At 44.7% G+C, this 20,120-nt stretch overlaps 1 protein-coding gene across 4 annotated transcripts in view; it reads left to right on the forward strand.

The window, feature by feature from the left end:
- LOC114690094 (serine/threonine-protein kinase Sgk3) overlaps positions 1 to 20,120 on the forward strand; it is a 120,273-nt gene that overhangs the window by 47,451 nt on the left and 52,702 nt on the right. The window contains exon 1 of one of the 4 annotated variants that reach the window (XM_037206411.1): positions 8,214 to 8,299. The exons of 1 other annotated variant lie outside the window; for it this stretch is intronic. The gene's annotated coding sequence lies outside the window, so the exon portion shown is untranslated. Of the gene's footprint in view, positions 1 to 8,213; positions 8,300 to 8,413; positions 8,520 to 15,540; positions 15,635 to 20,120 lie in introns of those variants that run through there. 2 more of the 4 variants (XM_028864540.2, XM_028864541.2) reach the window with 2 other exon arrangements.

Consider the following 20,120-nt stretch of genomic DNA (forward strand, 5'->3'; position numbering starts at 1 on the left):
TCTGTGTCAACCTCCTGAGTGCTAGGATCACAGCTGTGTGTTGCCATCCTTGGCAGGTTTTGCACCCTCCACTCCCCCACACACTTTTTTTAAAGCAAGGTAAAACATAAAAACATAAAATTAACCATTCCGATACAATTTAATGACATTTAGTATGTTCATAATGTTATATTGTCACTGTTTTCAAAACATTTTCTATAGGTGGATTTTTCTTTGGGCAGCTAGCTCCCCCCCAAAAAATGACATGGAGACTTATTATTAATTATGAAAGCTCAGCCTATAACTTAGGCTTGTTCCACTAGCTCTTATAACTTAAATTGACGCATTTCTATTCATGTACATGTTGCCAGGTGACTCACTTGTGGTTTTACCTCTCATTCTGCATGTCTGTTCCCTTTGCATCCTCTGGCAACTCCTCCTTTCTCCTTCCCAGCATCCTCTGTTCCTGGAAATCCTGCCTAGCTATTGCCCATTCACCTTTTTATTAAACCAATCAGAGTGACACATCTTCACAGTGTACAAAAAGACTATTCTACAACATTTCCTCCTTTTTGTCTAAATAAAAAGGAAAAGTTTTAAATCTATCATAGTAAAACTGTATATATAGTAAGAAACAGTTATCAGGTAAGAATTACATTTACAAAATCCAGTCCATTTGTATTTAACCAATTCAGAGAAAGTACAGTATTATGTATACTATCTTGGTGAGGCAAAAGTTTTGTACCTAATTTACTTTTTTTTGGGGGAGGGGCTGTTTTTTGAGACAGGGTTTAGCTCTAGCTGGCCTGGAATTCACTCCTAGACCAGGCTTGCCTGGAACTCTCAGAGATCCACCTGCCTCTGCCTCCCAAGTGCTTGGATTAAAGGTGTGCATCACCATTGTCTGGCCCTAATTTACATTTTTGGGTTTTTTGTTTTGTTTTGTTTTGTTTTTTGTTTTTTGAGACAGGGTTTCTCTGTGTAGTTTTGGTGGCTGTTCTGGATTTCACTCTGCAGACCAGGCTGGCCTCGAACTCACAGAGATCCGCTTGACTCTGCCTCCCAAGGGCTGGAATTAAAGGCGTGTGCCACTGCTGCCCGGCCAGTTTACTTTTTAATCATAGCTTTTATTACCAACCTCAAAATATCTTTTTTGACTGTAAAACATTTTCTTAGATAAACAACTTAAGCTATTATGTCTCTCAGCCTTATACACTTTACATCTTTTTTGTAAGTTTTTTTTTTAATTTGGTAACAAAACTGTAACTAGAACTATCTTGTCTTCAACTCCATCAGAGACCTGAGAGGCATAAAACATTTCTTGAGTAAACAGGAAGTGCAGAGCAAACAACTTTCAATACTATAGACACCACAGAGACATCTGGCTGCCTGGACAGTCACCCCAAGGTTCCTCTGCAACGTTGGGGCATCCATCTTTGGCCTACAGGCCTAGAATATCTAACAGATACACATCTAAAATCTTTACACTCTATAATGTAAATAACTAAAATTCTTGTTTAAATAATAGGATAGACTACACTAAATTTAGTAGGACTTACAAAGAACTGTATCCCACAGGACTATTCAGTGAAATATGTCATTTAAAACCCAGGACTGAGTAAGGTAAAAGCCTCTCGTGGGATCAAATGTGGATACTGCACATTTAAGAACTTATTTTATATGGAAAATGCATTAGACCTTGACAGTGCATTCAAAAGAATTACATAAATTATACTATGTGAACTCATTGTCATTTTAAATCTTTTCTTATTCTCCTTTCTAAATGATATCCTGTATCCACACTCACATTTGTTCACTTACTTACATGTATACATTTCATGACAGAAACCTCATCTGAAGAACATGCAGCTTTTTCTTTCTGAGATTGGATGACCTTGCTTAATATTCCTGCCAATTTCGTGATTTCATTTTTCTTTAGAGCTGAATAATATTCAGTTTCATATAGGTATCAAGTTTTCATTGTCCATTCGTCTGTTGATGGATAACTAGGTGGATTCCATTCCTTGCTGGAGTAAATAGGGGGGCAGTGAACACAGGTGCAATGTCTCTGTGGTAGAGTATGGAATTCTCCGTGTGTATGCCAGGGATGAAAGAGCTGGGTCCTATGGTAAGTTTTTGAACGTCCTTGAAACTTATTTCCACCATGGCTGTATGATTTTGTATTCCAATTAGCATTCCTCTTCTACATCCTAAACATCCCCTCTTCTGCATTCATGTGCTCAATCTGGATCCACACATAAGAGAAACCCTGAGTCTACTCCTATTACCCCCTTGTTCTCCCCCACTCCCTCTCCACCCCCTCTCTTCAGCTTCCCACCCCCTTCCACTTTTATGTCCTATGTATTATAGACTCCGATCTTCAGAGGTGGCTCAGCTGGTAAAAGCATTTGCCATTAAGGCTGAAGACCTGAGCTCCATCCCCCAAGACTCACGTGGCCGAAGGAGAGAACTGCTTCGTTCTGTGGTCCTCTGACCTCCACACACGGCACACGCACACAAAACAAAATAAACAAACAAACAGATAAACAAACAAACAAATAAATAAATAAAGGTAAAGGATTCTACACGTGGGAGAACCCTCTCGTGTTCATGGCCTTCCTAGGCTTAGGTTCACATCCTTGTTTCCTCCTCATCAATTCAATTGAGTCACAGCACGTGACTTCAGGACACTTAGGGTGGCCTGTATCCATTTCTCCCCTTCCCGCCTTTGTGCCGCTGAGATCACACCTTCTACTTAGTATCTGCTATGAAGTCCACATAGTCACTGTTAATTTAAAACAGTTGTTGTCTTTTAAGGGAATTTCATTTTTTTTTTTAAATAACATATACTTATCTCTTTTGCTATTCTTTCTAGTGATTTTCATTCCTGGATAGATATGCGTTTCCAGAAGTCTGGGCTCACTTTCTTTGTCTGAGGGATTTCTTGAACTTTCCTGCGTGAGTCTGTTGGCTATGAATTCTTTCAGCTTTTATGTCTCTGTGTTGATGGAACGTGTGAGGTTTGAGTTTGGCTTTCTTCAGATTTGGGGCAGGCTCCGGCACCGTCGCTGTCAATGTCGTCTCTGGTCCCCATGTCGTCCTGTGCAGGGGATCTAACTGTAGATATCACCTCTTTAATCTTCTTTTCTTAATTTCAATTCCTTTTTCTCCACGTAGTTCATTTTAGGAAGTGTCTCCTCTCTAAGTACCTGCTAATCCAAGTCACTGCTATTTGCCCTGTTTCCATTCTAAAAGTTAGATGCTGAAATGTATTCCTTCCTTCTTTCTACTGAAAATTTTATCTGTTACCTTTATAAACTGTCTTAATATCCTATTCCGTTAATTCTAACATCTGTGCCAGCATGGCTCTGTGTTAGTGACTGACTTTTCTCATCATCGTGAGTTATACTTTTGTTTCTTTTGCATGTCTTATAATACTGGACTTCAGATATTTAATATTGACTATTGAATGTCGGCTATTGTAAATTTTGTTTTTGTGTGTGCTAGCTATTTATATCTTCATATAATTCTGCTTGAATTTAGTGGGCTATGGAGGCGAACAATAGAAGGCAGCTTGTTCTTTCACACCATACTACTATGATTTGTTTTTTGTTTTTTTTTTTTCCTTTTTCGTTCCTTTTTTTTTTTTTTTTTTTGGTTTTGAGACAGGGTTTCTCTGTGTAGCTTTGGTGCCTGTGCTGGAGCTCACTCTGTAGTCCAGGCTGGCCTCGAACTCACAGAGATCCGCCTGCCTCTGCCTCCCGAGTGTTGGGATTAAAGGCGTGTACCACCACTGCCCGGCCTATGATTTGTTTTTTAAAAATTAGAACCAAACAGCATTTAGGTCAGGACTAACTCCTCCCTAGAACTAAGGCAAGACTGTTCCGAGTCCCTGCCCAGCTGAGCAGGGAGGTTTCTAGGTGGGCCGACAGAGCCGCCACTGTTCCTGGCTCTCTGAGTGTCCACTATGTCTGTGATGCTTTCAGTTGCCTGTTCAGTCCGGGCCCTCACAGTCTCCTCACACGCGTGTATCATCGGTACTGTGAAGTTCTCCAGGACCTCTGGGGCTCTCTGTGCAGTTAGCTGGCTCTCGTGCTTTGTCCTGTGAGCTCCACATTCTCCCCAATTGATGCTTCTACTTCCTCGACTCCAGGAGTGTGCTTGAATGTCCCTACTGGCCTGTGAGGTCTCGGAGCTCAGTAAGCTGGTGTAAACCCTGCTTGGTTTTCTTCTCTGAAGGACTGGGTGCCTTCATTGCCTGATATTAGCATCTTGGAAACTATTAGTTTAGATATAGTATCTGGTCTTTTTCTGGTTGGCTCATGCAGGAGGGGCAACCTGGTCCTTGTTACCCTATAGTAGCTAGATTCAGAAGCTCCCAAAGCTCCACTTTTAAGGGCCACCTTGCATTTTGATAAGAGGAAAAATTCTAGGGTTTGTGCCTCATAGCCCTTCTACACTCACGCTCTAAACGAAGGTGACTGCTGTTAGGTTTGCTTGTTGAATACTTCTTAAACCTCCAGAACATTGTAACAGTTTGTTGTTAATAGTGATTTATAGATTATTTGGACCAGGCGTCCTTCAGAGCCCAGGAGACTCCTTGTAAAATCCCAGTGACATTTTCAAAGCACAGGGGGCCACTGACAGGTTGCAAACCAGTTTTCACTCTTGCTTGGTAGCTGGCTCCACTTCTGTTGTGTGGGTGAGACTGCAGTTAAGGAAATGTACTAACCACCGTAATAGTGCATAGTGCTCCCTAAAAGGGGAACTGTAAATTGAACGTTCATCTCTGGAATGGTCAAAACCGTCCTGGTCCAACTCTGAGATGTGTTATGTGAATTGTATTTTAGCCTTGAGGATTTCGTTGAAATTGAAAGAGGAAGCCATCAGTATCTTACTTGCATGGGGGAATAAAAAGATCAGAAGTTGAATTACAGCAAGGGAAAACAAGAGCTTGGAGAATGTTGACAATAAACATAGACTGACCCACACTTTTTAAGAATCTCTCATGGCTACGTCACTTGTTCGGGTAATGGAGAGAAAGAGTAATCCACTCTTTCCTTCTTTGCTGGGTGAGCTGCACACCTTTAGTCCTAGCACTCGGGAGGCAGAGGCAGGCAGATCTCTGTGAATTTGAGACCAGCCTGGTTCCAGGACAGCCAGGGTTATGTAGAGAGTCCCTGTCTCAAAACAAACAAACACTAAAGAAAACCCAAGCTGTTTTCCTTTTTTGTGCTCTGGTCATCGGATCCAGGGCATTGCACGCTACCACTGAGGTCTATATATATCCATAGCTCCTGCTTTTTATTTTTTTTTAATTATCTCCATGAATCTCAAGGATTTAGTCTTCAAAACAAGTCCGATTTAATAACTACCTATCGTCTCAATTTTACACGAGCCAAGCACATAATACTGCCACTCTTAGCTTTTGGTTAGTGTGATATGGCTAGTGTTTCAGTATCATACTATTTTAATAATGAAAACTAGAGAATCTTGTTGTTGGTAACTTGAAAAGCCGAATTGTAGTTGGATATCGAATTTTAGTTAGGTTTCTTGAGATATTGAAAACCAGATTTTTTGCCTGAATGTTCTGGGGTCTGGGGACATGGTGGTTTTAGAGATAATCGTTCTGAGTAACAGAACAGTAAAAGGCAGCTCAGCTAAGTACCATGTTGAAAACCATAGCAGTTACCATCCTAGGCCTGTGAGCTAGGTAATTGTATCAGGACAAAGAAGAGGCTGCTCCGGGCTGAGACAGCGTAGGACTGTTAGCTACATGCTGTGGGTGTCATCAAGGAGCCAGTCTGTCAGTGACTGATGGATATACAAGAGGAAAGCTGGGGGGTTGCTAGAAAGTCGATTACGGTCAGAGTGAAGACCCTGAGTTCTCTGAATTTGTACTTTTTTCAAAGATGGCAGTGAAAATCAGGGAAAGTCATTGAAGAGACTAGGAGCCGGGTAAAGTCGAGGATCTAGGGACCTCTGTGGAGAAGATGGGACAAAGGTTTGCTCTGGGACAAGTGTGTCATTGTTATTATTACACACAGGAAATTCGGGAAACAGCCTGAATGGAGCGATGCCATGCCATAGATCCCGGAAGCAAACAGGTTTGGTTTGGGTGTGTTTTTAAGTCTCACTTATGTTATGAACATTGATGGCCCATTTCTTCTGTTCCTTCATAGAGTTGGGCCTAGGAGGACAAACTCTGGAAGCTCTTTAGACAGTATGAGGCCACCTTCATTTTACTGATATGTAAATTGAGGGCTTTGTATTTTGTGACTTCCCTGTAGGACGCTGCGTGTGGCTGGCCTCTTGCATTCATTTCTGAAGTCCTTTACACAGAAGGGGTTACTGTGTGTCAGTTTCTACTTTTTTGGTAAAGTGAGTCCCGTTTTCCCTGCTTTTTTTTTTTTTTTTTTTTTTTAATTGCTATCAACCAAATGAGTTGATTCATGTCATTTTCAAACTTAGATAGATGCTTTCATAGTTAAAACAGTTCAAGGACCCTTGCTTTCTTCTTTCCATATATCTAATCATAAACCCTGAAGCAACACATTATAGACATTCATGTCCGAGAGAGAGAGAGAGAGAGAGAGAGAGAGAGAGAAAGAAAGGAAAGGCCTGGGGGAGGAGCACTGGGCTCGCCTTGCTTGCAGGAGGCCCGAGATTCTGAAAAATAAATGCAACTTACAGATCCTAACTGGCGTTTACTTTGCCGATCTAGACCTGAGCCACACTTACTGCATAAAAGGAGTGTTCATTCCAGTGAGCCCAGCAAGAGAGGCTGTTTTTACAGCCAGAGCAGCTCTGAAAAAGGGGAATCGTAGAAAAAGGGGGTTCGTTATTAGTAAAGTTGCTTTCCTAATACGGTAGGGACAGGGAAGCCGAAAACAGGAAAGTAACTGATTGGTTAACAGCAGGTCACAACTAAAGGTTTAAATGACAGATTCTTGGCCTATTCAGAAAATTTCTGTATCTTTCATTTTCCTGTCGGAGAAGGTGAGATAATTTTAGTGCCGTGGGACTTCAGTGAGTGCATTTTGATTTTCAGTCCAAACTGTTGGTGCCTAGTACAGGAGCTGAGTCTAAGACAGGTCTCCCGAAGGTCTTATTTATGCCAAATTTGGCTTGGGTTTGACAGGTCTGCCCTCTTAAATGTTCCCGAGAGAGGGGGAGTGGTTATAATTTAAGCTGGGGGTGAGGAGCCTTTTTTTTTTTGGTTTTTCGAGACAGGGTTTCTCTGTGTAGCTTTGCGCCTTTCCTGGGACTCACTTGGTAGTCCAGGCTGGCCTCGAACTCACAGAGATCCGCCTGCCTCTGCTTCCCAAGTGCTGGGATTAAAGGCGTGCGCCACCAATGCTCGGTGAGGAGTCTTACCTGTGGTCGGTGCCCATAGCTGGGGTGAGGAGTCTTACCTGTGGTCGGTGCCCATCATTCCTTCCCTCCTCACTCCCTCCTGTCCTTGCTCCCAGGATCTCAAGAAGCCGAGGGTGCCCTTGAACTGGCTGTGTAGCAGAGAAAGACCTTGAATGTCTGATCCCTTTGCTCCCAACTCCAAGGCTACTCCATCCATCCATCCATCCATCCATCCATCCATCCATCCATCCATCCCTCCATCCCTCCATCCATCCATCCATCCATCCATCCATCCATCCATCCATCCATCCATCCATCCATCCATCCATCCGCAGGGTCACATGGAGTCCAGTTGGGCTTTGAACTCACTCTGTAGTCAAGCCTGCCTCAGCCTCTCAAGTGCTGATTGCGGACTGAGCGCGACACCATGCCCCCACCCCCTTATAATTTTTTAAAGGAAACAGGAGGGCCTGAGATGAAGGTTGATTACGGACTTGTTTTCTATGCCCCTCTGAATACCGCCCGAGAGACTCTTTGCACGTGGAACAATGAACGTGTGTGTGACTCCCACCTTGACTGGACAGCTGAGTGAGCCTTGTTGTCGGTCACTCTTAAGAGCTCGCCTTAGCTGGACCCTGGAGAAAGAGCGTTGTCTTTTCCACCCCAAGCCTCTTCTTCTCTTCCCTCTTCCTGTGTCCCTCCCTTCCTTCCCCGCCGCCCTTCATCCCCAGGTTCAACCCCCGCTCAGGGGGAGGGGAGGGAGCGTCAGGCTTTATTTACTTGGGACCTCCCGGGATGCGGTCTGCGGAAACCTTTGTCAGGCGCCAGGTGACTGGCGGGGGCAGGTCACGGATGTGGGCGGGGCTCCGGCGCCCCGGGGGCAAGTGTCGCGGCCGGCCGGGCTCCGGTGGCGCAGCTGGGTGGCGCTTGCAGCTTGCCACGCGCAAGGGCTGGGTCCCCGGAGGTGAGCGCGCACCCGGTGGGCCTCGGGTGGGCCGGGTGGCCGCAGGTGTGTCCCGGGAGCGGGGCGGGGCGGGAGGGCGAGTGGGCGGGCCCTCGCGGGACTGGACGCCGACCAGTCCCCCGTCCCGCTGGAGCTGCGGCTCCGGCCACCGCACTTGCTCCGCAGGGAGGAGGCTCGAGTGGTTCCACACACGCCCTTCACAAGCCCCCGGGAACCTCAGGTAGTGTACAGTCTTTATGTTCCTTAAAATACACGGCTGGTGCTTGGTTCAGGACTCTGACTTGCCACTAGTAAGGGACTGTTGGAGGTCGCCAGGGTTCCAGTAGGGAGCATGACTTGGGAGATTAGCGCGCAGGCTTCTTAGTTGGAATACCTGAGCTCCGGTATACTTATTAACCAAAAAACTTGAGCAGTTTGCTCAGCTTCTGTGCGCCGTGGATTTTGTCAGATGATGGTGCTGGTACTTGTGATCTTCCTGGATTGTTGTGAAGATTGGGTTAATACTAGTGCCTGGCAACGAATGTTGGTTATTTTCGCTCTGCATTCTGATGAGCATGAATCTCTAAGGTTGTCATTTCTGGGAATCTGCGCCTCTCCTCAGAGCTGTTGTCTGAAGTGCTTGGGAGAGCCCTTTGAGACAGTGTTTGTGAACTGAGAACTAAAGGTTCTTTTCTCCAGTACTGATGAGGGTAGTCTGATCATCACTTTGAAATCAGTTCCTACCTGAATGTTACAAACACCTCCTTTTTTCTTCTGCTGTGGTGCTTGGGATGGAACACCACCCCCGTCCCCAGCCCATGTCTGCCCATGAACTAAACTACCCCCCCCCCACACACACTCACAAAACTTAGTTTTGAAGACTATTCTAAAGGAAGGATGGAATAAGATACTTTTTAGGGTGAGTGTAACCTCATTTTGAGAGTCGAGGTAGATTTGTTAAAAACCAATTCTTACAACTTGATGCAAAACTTGTGTTGTTTGCAGTGAATGCATATTTTGTACTATACTATTGCAAGAATGCATAAACCAGAGCACTCAAAATACGTAAGCAGACATCATCTGAGCAATAGCTTGCCACATAGAAACAGGATTGAAAGAGTTGTGGCAGACAGATGTGGTTACAAGAGTGGGTTTGTAACCTCTGCACTCAGGAGCCACAGGGAAAATTCAAGGCCAGCCTGGGCTTCATAGTTCAAAGCTAGACCTGTCTCAAAAAACGGGGGGGGGGGGGGGGGGGGGGGGGGGGGGGGGAATCTGAAAAGTCAGTCCTGCTGGTCTTTACAGATAAGGATGTGTCTAAAGACCTAGAACCGATGAACGGCAGAGTTTAGAGCTCAGCTCTGCTGATCAACAAATTATAAAAGCAAAGGAAGATGTTACTTAGCGTTTTCATGGGAGTTACTGTTTTTATTTTTGACAGTTTTATGGTGCTGTGAGTTCCTTCGCTCAGCAACATCCTGCTTGGTAGCTTAATTGCATGATTCATAATCATTCTTCAGCACCTTTGATTTAAATCACAAGTCTGGAAGTTGCTGCATCAATTATTGCTTTGAGAACCAGATGATTGTCTTGAGCTTTGTACAAACATGTTCCAACAGTGCTCTGCTGTTGTTTCTCTGTGTGCAGAAGGGATAACCAATGTAAATAAACTGACCTCGTTGACAGTTTGTTATCACTGTGTCATGGGTGAAGTTGTCTCAGATTGGGTAGGAGACTGCCAGGAAGTGGCGATACCCAGAATGCCAGCCCTGAAATGTGAATGGAGAGGTTGTGTGGCAATGGAGCTGCTCACTTCAAAGGCTTTCAGAGTAAAATTGCTTTGAGATACTGGTGTGTTAGTTGCTGACTTCTGCGCATTGCTCACTCCCTCACCTCTGGGTATTTGTTCAGATGTTTCCTTCTTATTTAAAATTGGGCACAACCGCACACTTCCTATAACATATACTTACCTGTTTATCTAATTGCTCATCTGTCTGCCACTAGAGGCTCCGTGTGGCCCAGGCTGCTTACCCTTGCGTTCCCTGCTTTATCCCGAGTGCCAAGAAGACACTGGATGTGCGGCTTTGAACCGATAACCTCCAGCACAACTAATAGTCACTTCAGCTAATGTACAACTCCTTGCCTTGCCTGCCCCTCCCCTCCGCCTTCAGTCACTTCCTTGGGAGGAGTAGAACTTGGAGGCAATGTTTAATTCCCCCATACCTTGCACTTCACAGGCGAATAACTGCTAAGTTTTTCCCACCTTTTTTTTGTTGTTGTTCAAACAGGCCACGCCCACTGTTGTTAAGCCCTCTTCTGTTCCATCTCCAACAGCCACAGGCTTGCAGTTCCCCTTTTTGAAGGCTTTCACTTCTGCAGCTTGGGAAGCCAAGTGGTCATTCATCTTCCTCCGGCATGGTGATCTCAAATACACTGTTTCAGCCTCTATGCCCTACAGATAGATAAAAACGGTGATCCCAACTTAGCCTTTTACATATGAAGGCTCTAGGGGCAATGCTTTGTAAAATCCCAAGATGAGTATTGATTGCTTCCTGATAGTTGTTTTTGTTAATGACTTGGTTGCTTTCCTCAGTGTGAGCGGGCATTCAGAAAAACTGACCTAGTAGCTAGCTATTCCTTGGCTGTGCAGAAAACCTCTGCTGCTGTCTCTCTTTAAAGTGCCCCACCCCCACCCTGCCCATGCCACAGCGCCCCCACATTCTGGATGAGTTTAGTTGGAGTTGGTTTACCCTTTGTCGGGGTTCTGGTGGTCGCTTTCCCAGAAATTGATTAGTCTTCTTTGACTTGTGATTCTTTAGTGTTTTTCTTTTAATCTGCTGCTGCATCTAAACAGGACATGAAATATGCATTCGAAGTTTCCATATTTTCCTTCTTTACATTTTTTCCAGTTACCTTTAAAGGAAACATGAGGCCGGTGTATCTGCTTTTTGAGTAAGTGTGAATTCAAGTTCTAATAGACCTTCAAACCGTTAAAGATGGGCCGTCACAGCTTGTTTTGAGAGTAGGGTCTTAGAAAGATGGCAGGGAAATTGAGTAGGAAGGAAAAATGATAGAGATGAAAACATTGTGTCCAGGTTTTTAAGGGAGTGGGTGTAGGTAGAGCAGTATACTTTGGTGCATACCGGGCAGGCAGATGTTTTTAAAAATATATAATGCTAACCTCACTCGGGAAGTTGTCGGGACATCTGCAGCTTTGGCTTTTCTTGTGGAGTATTATTCCTAAACTGTGTTTTGTTTTTATATCTCCAGGCACACATAGTCCTGTTTCTCTGCTTTGTTTTCTGAGCTGGGTGGGATAGAACATTCTCTTCTTCTGTTTGGCTCTGACTTCATGCAACGTAATTTCTCTCTGTCTGTCTCCTCCCCACCCTCAGATATGGTCTCTGTGTAGTCTGGGGTGGCCTTGAAGTTCCCCTCCTCCTGCCCCCGACTCTTTGAGGGCCTGCCTGGCTTTGTTGTTTTTAATCTTAAAATATGTTCATACCTCTTTCTTCGTTTGTTTTCCTGTATGTGTGGAGAAGATACATCCCAGAGTTTTTGTGTTATTGGAGGAGTGTGCTCACTACGGGTTTGTTGTTGAAGCTTATGGTTTGTGCTTGATACCAGCATTTGGTTTAACACAGTCGTGTATGATTGTACATTAAAAATGTGTCTGTGTACATATTCCACTTGAGTCGTTGTTTTTATTTTACTTGTGATGCTTTCAGAAATATACTTGATTCAAGAATTAGTCAAGAAGCTGAAATAGGAGGAACTGGAATTGGAGGCCAGGCTAAGACCTCCCCCCTTTAAGAACTTGAAACATTTCTGCAATTCAGTTTTTATCTCTTTTCCTGTTCCATCCCAGACTGAGCTCGATGTTTCTGTGTTGGGGTATGCACCAGCCCAGCTTTGTTCTTGAGTGTGAATATGTAGGCCGACATAGGTCTGGATTCATTTCACCTTTCCTGGAATGAAGCTTGCAGTTACCAATGCAGAAAAGAGTTACTAGGGAAAACTATATGTAAAGGTCTTAATTTTAGACATTTTACAACTTTAAATTAGAATTTTATGTATTGCTTTGACTAGTGGTATGGTTAGTAGGTCAAGACTTGAATCATGTACTATAATTTCATTAAGTACTATAATTTCAATATGTAATAGGTTATAATTAGTGTGCTTTGAGGAATATCTTCAAATGTGATAACCAATAAAGCTTACTTTCAGGAGAAATTTTGAAAGCAAATACTTGTTCTGGAGTAAAATTTCCTTTCTTATACTACGTAAGCATCTGTGTTTATCCAAATCCTCCTTGTTTCTGGGATGCCTTTATTAAGGGTATACAACAGAATTCTCAGCACAGAGGAAGCACCGTGCCAGTAAATCTGTTTTGAGGGAGCGTTTTATTAAGACACCACAGCCTAGTGGTGCGTATAATGAAGGGATTGATGGAGTAAAGAGGAAGAAAGTGCTGATTCAGAAGGCTGACCAAGCACTTCGGAGCTTCTGGTTATTAGAAGATCTTTCCAGCTCACTGTATGGCCAGAACTTCTGGGCATATCTCAGATTTAGCCCCAAGCTATTGTGGGAGAAGTCGGGTAGAGGCAGGTTAGAATGGAAACAGATAGCAGGTTGAAGTCTCAGCTGGTAGTTGTTGAATTTGTGTGGTTTGTGTTGGGGGAGGTGTGTGTCCTCCGTCTGAAACCTTCCAGTCCCCACAGTCACAAACCAGCTTTACTTCAGGCCGCCCGCCCACTCTGCCAGTGGTTGCTGCCCTCCAGGTATGTCCTTCAAGTTCTCTGTGTGTTCACATCGGCCTGCAGAGCCTCTGAATGGAAAGGTTCGGAAGAACAGTAACTGGGACCCCGAGACACCGAGACACCGTGACCTTGGGAGGCCCAGAAGGAAAGGGCCCAGTCTTGCCGCCACTGCTCTCAAGTGCAGGCTGTGCCCGTGGAGAGCGTTAGAGCCCGCCCTCTCTGGCGGTTAAGTGCTAGTGAGGAATACAAAGGGCCCTCAGTGGCCGCCTGGCCTCACTTGTTCCCCCTCCGACCTGTCCTTAATAAAATAGTCACTTTCAGGGAGTAGGCAGGCTCCAGTGGCTTCCGCTGAGGCTCTTGGACCTTCTCAAATCGGTAGATGCATACTTTCCATTGTGTTAGTTCCTACTATATCACTTTTCACTCTCAAAAATCAGGATGAATAGAAAATGTAACAAATTTAGGAAAAAATGGGGCAGCTCTGCGATTACAGAAGAGGAAAAAATCGGAGGGGGTGGAGCAGGCATGGGGGGAAGGATATGTTAGCAGGGAAAACAGGAAAGGTTGTAACCGATTCATCCTGTGAGCTCTGGGAAAGGGAGAAGGTTACTATGTATCTTTCATCAGGATCCTGTTAGGTTTTAAAATCTGTCCTGGGCAACCTAATTTACAGATGTGACAAAGACTGGCTTTGTTTCTGTGGAAACATTGCAGATATGTGTGGAGCCAGCATCCTCAGAGGCGGAAGTAAATACTGATTCATAGGCTTCCACAGTAGACTTTAATACAAGTAACTACTTGGTTTGAGGTTAGAATTTCCTGGGAAGGTGCTTTAAATGTACTTTCAAAAACCATTCATCGTTTCCTACTGAGGAATAACCCCTTCTCTGCCCCTGACTTTCTAGGTGAATTAGGATATGCCCCTATTTTTCAAGTCTCTCACTCTCCCTGTGTCCAGTTTCAGCTTCCTAGTCAGATTAAGAGGGAGGTATGGAGATTTCCCGTTTGCCCCTAATCTTAACATGTCTCCCCCACCCCCCCGTTATTACCGTCTCCCACTACCCTGGTTCACTTACCAGTTGATGAGCACATAATCACCTGAAGTGGATAGTTCACATTAGGGTTTCTCTCTTGGTATACGGTGTATGAATATGGACGAGTTGTAAATGCTGTATTCCTGTTTAGTGTCATACAGAATCTGTGAAAATCCGGTCCTCCGCCTCTCCCTTGCACCCGGCTGCCCTGGTAGCCACTGTTCTTTGTACTGTCCTGTAGCTCTGCCTTGACTCGGATTTCAGTGAGATGCGATCTCAGAGAACGGAGCCTTTCAGCCTTGCTTCTCCTGGTGATGTGTGTTTAAAGTGCTCCCACCCCACCCCGCCCCCTCCTCGTTCTGTTTGACTTCAGAGCTCATTTCTTTTTAGCACTAAAGAATATCCCACTGTCCATATGTATCACAGTGTATTAATCCGTTTACCCACCAAAGGCTATCCTGCCTCTAAGTTTGGGCAGTTATGAGTAAAGCTGTTCTGACATCCATTTACAGTTTTTTTTTTCTGTGTGTGTGTGTGTGTGTGTGTGTAAAATTTTAACTCCCTTAGGTTTGGGTCTTGTTTGTTTGAACGAGGCAGTTCATTAATCTAGCATCTTTGGTTCTCACCTTCTTGTTGGCAGCTGCCACCCATTCTATCCAGATCCCTCTGTCCCCAAGGTGTTAGCTTGTGGCCTCCACCTTGGTCCTTTTCTACGATTGGATTTTCAGCTCCCGGGTGGACCACACCCCAGGAGCCTCTCTACCGATGTCCTTTCTCTCAGTCATGGAGCCAACTCTGGCCTGCCCCCCAGGTCCAGGTGCTGTGCTGTGGAAGCAACTCATGTGTGAAACCAGTTGTTTTCGTAGGAATAAAACTCTCCATGCTTGGCCAGCTTGACTGTGTCACCCATTTGGGGACTCCTGGCTTCCTGAACTTCTTGAGAAAGGCTTCCGGTGTATGTCTTCTACAGTAATTTACAAATGACTGCTGGTTTATATCTTTTACATTAGTTCCAGGCATTGTGTGGTCTCAATGCTGCCAGCCAGGGAAAAGGGTTAGGCTTTTATTGTTACTATTAAATATTTATTTTGTGTGTGTATGGTGACTGCACATGTGTGTGCAGCACCCACGGAGGCCAGAGGTGGATTCAGATCTCCTGGGACTGAAGTTATGGGCAGTTAGGGGTGGCCCAGCATAGGTGCTGGGAACTGAACTCAGGTCCTTTACAAGGGCAGCAAGTGCTCTAAACCACCTTGTTTTAAGACTCCATTAGAGTGTCTTCCAAAGTGGCTCTGCTGGTCTACATTCCCACCAGCAGAAAATTGGAGTTTCTCTTATTCTTCCTCGCCACATTTGCTAGTCTGTGGTTTGTGGATATTGACCATTCTAATAGATGTGTATCTTTTTCTCACCTCTTCTCCATCCCTCCCTCCCCTCCCTGTAGTGGGGCTGAACGCAGGGCCTTGTGTGTGCTGGGCCAGCATCCCATCCCAGCTGAATCCCTAGAATCCTGTTTCCATCTGCATCTTTCTGATGACACACGATTAAGAGCATCCTTTCGGGTGCGTATTTGCCGTCTGTATATTTTGTTTTAAATTGTCTTCGTTTGTCTGCGTGTGTACTGGGGGAGCAGTTGTGTGCCGCGCTGCGTATGTGGAGGTCAGAGGATTGTTGACCCACCATACAAAATTTCAAATACACATATGCAAGAACATCCTTAAAAGGGCTCTAATAGGATCAGGAATAATCCAAAGAACTGACCAGTGAGATTCAATGAATGTTAGAAGTTTTTATACAGCAGTGGAAATTGTCTGCAGAGTGAATAAACAGCATACAGACTAAAAATTTTGCAAATTATACATTCAATACGGTATTAATATTCATAATATAAAAAGAACCCCAAATATCAATATAAAAATCATCTAATGAATAAATATTTGTAAAGAGTTTAACAAACTCAGGCATCAGGAAAATGCAAATTCAGATAGCTTTGTTCATTTTTAAATTTTTAATAATTTCATTGAGAATTTCATACTGTGTTTTTTGATCATATCCATAACCCCCCCCCTTTTCCCTAGACGCTTTCAAACACATCCGTGGTTTTTTTGTTTTATTTTTAATAATGCACTGAGGACAGTTAGTGCTGTCTAGTAAACACATGGATGTGGGACTGAGCGCTGAAGTATGGACGCCTATCAGGGCCATACCACCAAAGAAAAATGACTCTCAACAGCCATGAGCTGCCAATAGCCCCTCCGCTGGGGGTGGGCCCTCATGGGCTCTACCCCCATCCCTGCTGGAGTGTGGACGGCTCGGTCTTGTTCAGGTCTTACACATGTGACTAGGGCTGCTCTGCGTTCATGAGGCAAGAGCAGCATCGTGTCCAGAAGACGGCACTTCAGAGCACTCTTCCCCATCCTCCAGCTTCCGCGTTCGGGGACAAGACAAGGCTGTCCGCCCTCTCACACCTGTTCAGTGTAGCATTTGAGATCTCAGCTAGAGCAGTAAGGAGAGGTGGTTGGTAGGCTCCCCTTTTCTGCTGTGAATCGGCGTCTAATGACTTAGTCTCGACAGAGCCCTGTCTGGTTTGCCAGAGCGGGCCAGCCACCTCCAGGAACAGCTGCAGGGTGGTCTCCGGGCTCCTGGCGGAGTGAGGGCACACCCCTTCCTGTTACTGTCCTTGTCATTTATGCTTTGTTTCTCTTTGTCGGGCCTCCTTCCCTTCTGCCTTCAGTGTGTGACCAGAGGATGCCTCTGGAGAATGTGAATTGCTCAACTTATATGGAATAAATAAGAATTAAAGCCGGGCAGTGGTGGTGCACGCCTTTAATCCCAGCACTCAGGAGGCTGAGGCAGGTGGATCTCTGTGTGTTAGAGGACAGCCTGGTCTACAGAGTGAGTTCCAGGACAGCCAAGGCTACACAGAGAAACCCTGTCTTGAAAAATGAGGGAGAGGAAGAGGGGAGAGGGATGAATTAAATTCATAGTAAAATTGATGTTACTTTTTTGCTAATTTTACTTTTGACTACTTACAGGTAAGTTCATGAAAGACAGGCATGGTGACATGCTCTTATGGGCCCAACTACTTAGGAAGCTGAGATAGTAGGATCATTTGAGCCCAGGAGTTCAAGACTAGCCTGGGCAAAGTAGCAAAACCCTGTCTCAAACCAAAAAAGAAAACAAACAAGTCTTCTCCATTGGTTCCTGTAGGACTCTGTAGAGTGTATGTACATATCGAGGAGACCACGTGATAGATGGATAAAACCCCAACATCAGACCGTGTGGGTTTAATCCTGTTACCAGTGGAATCTACCACTTACCCCTGCACACATACTTGGGCTATCCAGACTTGTCCAGAATCAGTTTTGCCTTTACTATACCAAGTGGGATGCTGCTGTATGTACATAGTGGTTTGATTTGGTGACTCAGTGCCCTGTTCCTTTCCTGTTCCTGTTATCAGTCTCTTGGACGTTCCCAGATTGAGTACCAAGCCAGGAACCAAATGGACGGTAGCTGTTGGCAAATCCCAGGGGCCGGAAGCTCTTACTCTTCCTGATGCTTGTCTGAGACCCTCCCATCATCCTTGCCTGCCATGTCAATTCTAGCTCTGTTGAGTGACGAGGCGCAGGGGCTAGGGCAGCTTTCACCTTTCCGGTTCCCCATAGAAGAGACGTCGATAAAAACTGGCAGCCCTCTGCGTTTCTGAGCAAGCAGGACAGAACAGAAAGTCCAGACGCGAAGTCTGCGTTGTGTTGCTCATGGAAGCAGTGTCATCTCTCACTTGAGACAGGACATCCTGCCTCAGAGCAGTGAAGCCCTCGGGAACCGTCTTCATAGCAGCTCCCAGAGCTTCTGGGGCATTTTCCTCCCATACCCTGTTTCTGTGGCTTACACAGGCATCCAGAGTGGTTGCTATTTTTTGTTCACTGGGGCCAGTTAGGCTAACGACATCAGTGTGGCCTGTGGAGTCTGCATGATCATGGTCCCTCTAGAGTCTAGACCATATTATGACAAGGATGTAGCTCTCTGGTGTGGCAGTGAATGATAGGTACCGCTGTTCCTGTCATGTGACAGCAAACTGAATCTCCTTGTCTGTACTGATGCTGTTAGAAAGGACATTTACCAGGTCATGAGTCATATACTTGCTATCAGGGATTCTCCTAATAGTCACTATCCCAAAGTGTCCCATCTAGGGTTGCCTGTGGAATTAGTAGAACCACCTGGTTAAATTGGGGCAACCAACAGTCATGCTTCAAGATTTTTGGGGACTCTGGCCCAGGTAAGCAGGCAGTTTAAGTGGGGATATGATAGGAGTCAACACTTCTGATTGATCAGCTTTTTGATAGTGATACTGATTTCTGAACTCACAGGGGATAGTGGGTAGAGTACTCTGTTACTTTCTTAGTGAGAATAGAGTGGTCAGTCCTAAGGGTTGTAAGTCAGGAACCAAATGGGCAGTAGCTGCTGACAAACTAAGGGTAGGTAGCTCTTGTTCTTCTCTGGATGCTTGCCAGAGGTTTCTACAAGGCTTTCTCCTGTAGTAGCTTTTTTGACAAGACAAGGATCCATTATCAGGGCATTGGCTAGTTACTCGTACATGTGTTATTAATGAAATTTCAGGACTAGGGAAATAGACACAAGATAAATCTGTGATTACGTTGGACCCACTGAGATTCTACGGCCAATGTTATCTCTTACACTGTCATTAGGAGCCGCATTCTGACAAGTAGAGCACATTTTGGGTCCCCAGAGATTAGTGTCAGTTCAGAGGTGGTGTCCAGTAACTTTTGGAAGGGTTTTGTATTTCCTTTTCTACAGTCTACAGTGGATATACACCCTGAGGTGGTGGCAGATTACTCTTGGGAAAGGCCTTGAAGAAAGACTGATATGTTTGTGGCCTTTTTTTTTTTTTTAAATATACATTGAAGTTTTGGCTGCTGTGTGATGACGCCAGATCCCCTAGAACTGGAGTAACAGACAGCTGTGAGCTACCACGTGGGTGCTGGTAATCGAACCCAGGTCCCTTGGAAGTGTAATCAGTGTTCTTAACCACTGAGCCATCTCTAGCCCTGCTTGTGACCTTTTAATGGGTCATGATAATCTAATATCGAATGTGTTCTTAGTTTGTCTTAAACTTCTTTGTGAGCTCAATTGGGTTATGTGATAATAAAGAACAGTGAGGACATGATGGGGAATTGGCATATCCTTGAAAAACAACTTGAAAGGGTCACATGGAGCGTGGGGATTCGAAGACATTGGATATCTGGATGTCACTTGAAGAGTTCAGGTAGCTTCACTGAGCTGCAAAGTTAAGTTGAGTTGAGTCGGAGGCCATCATTCTGAGCCTCGCTCATGTTGTCCAAATGCTTGCATTCATCATCCAAAATCTGTTCTCCAACAAGTGCCCTGTGTTAGCATCAAGACTAGCTGCTTGTTTAATTGTTCTTCACCAGCTACCTTTAAATTCTGGCCTTTATTCTTAGTGCTATCTGCTGGCAGCTATAAGAAACTGAAGACTATAAAGCAGCCTCATTCAGCTAGTTACTTGCTTTGTGCACACCTTCAAGGACAGCTGGAAGTAACCAGCTCCTGTTACCATCTCATCAGCCACTTGCATTTCCAGTACTCTGTCATCCGTCTGTACCCATCCTGTGATAACTTGCATGTCACTGTGTCTTCTCCCTCCCTAGAAGGGCTACCACTTATTAATGTGTCCCATTTTTATATCTTTTTTCCCTTTTGCTAAAAATAGATGCTTTTATCAGTCAGTATATCTGGATTACAGTTTCCTCTCCCTCTACACCTTCCTGTTCCTCCTCACCTCCTCTCCCATCCAGATCCACTCCCTTTCTGTCTGTTAGAGAACAACCAAACATAACAAAATAAAATAAAATAAGATAAAACAAAAATCATCACATTGAAGTTGGACAAGGCAAATCAACAATGGGAACAGAGCTCCAAGAGAATGTGCTAGAATCAGAGACCCACTTGCTCCCATCCCACACTCAGGAGTCCCATAAAAATACTAAACTGAAAGCTATTACACAC

The sequence above is a fragment of the Peromyscus leucopus genome, chromosome 5, assembly GCF_004664715.2.
Source record: "Peromyscus leucopus breed LL Stock chromosome 5, UCI_PerLeu_2.1, whole genome shotgun sequence".
NCBI classification, from domain to species: domain Eukaryota; kingdom Metazoa; phylum Chordata; class Mammalia; order Rodentia; family Cricetidae; genus Peromyscus; species Peromyscus leucopus.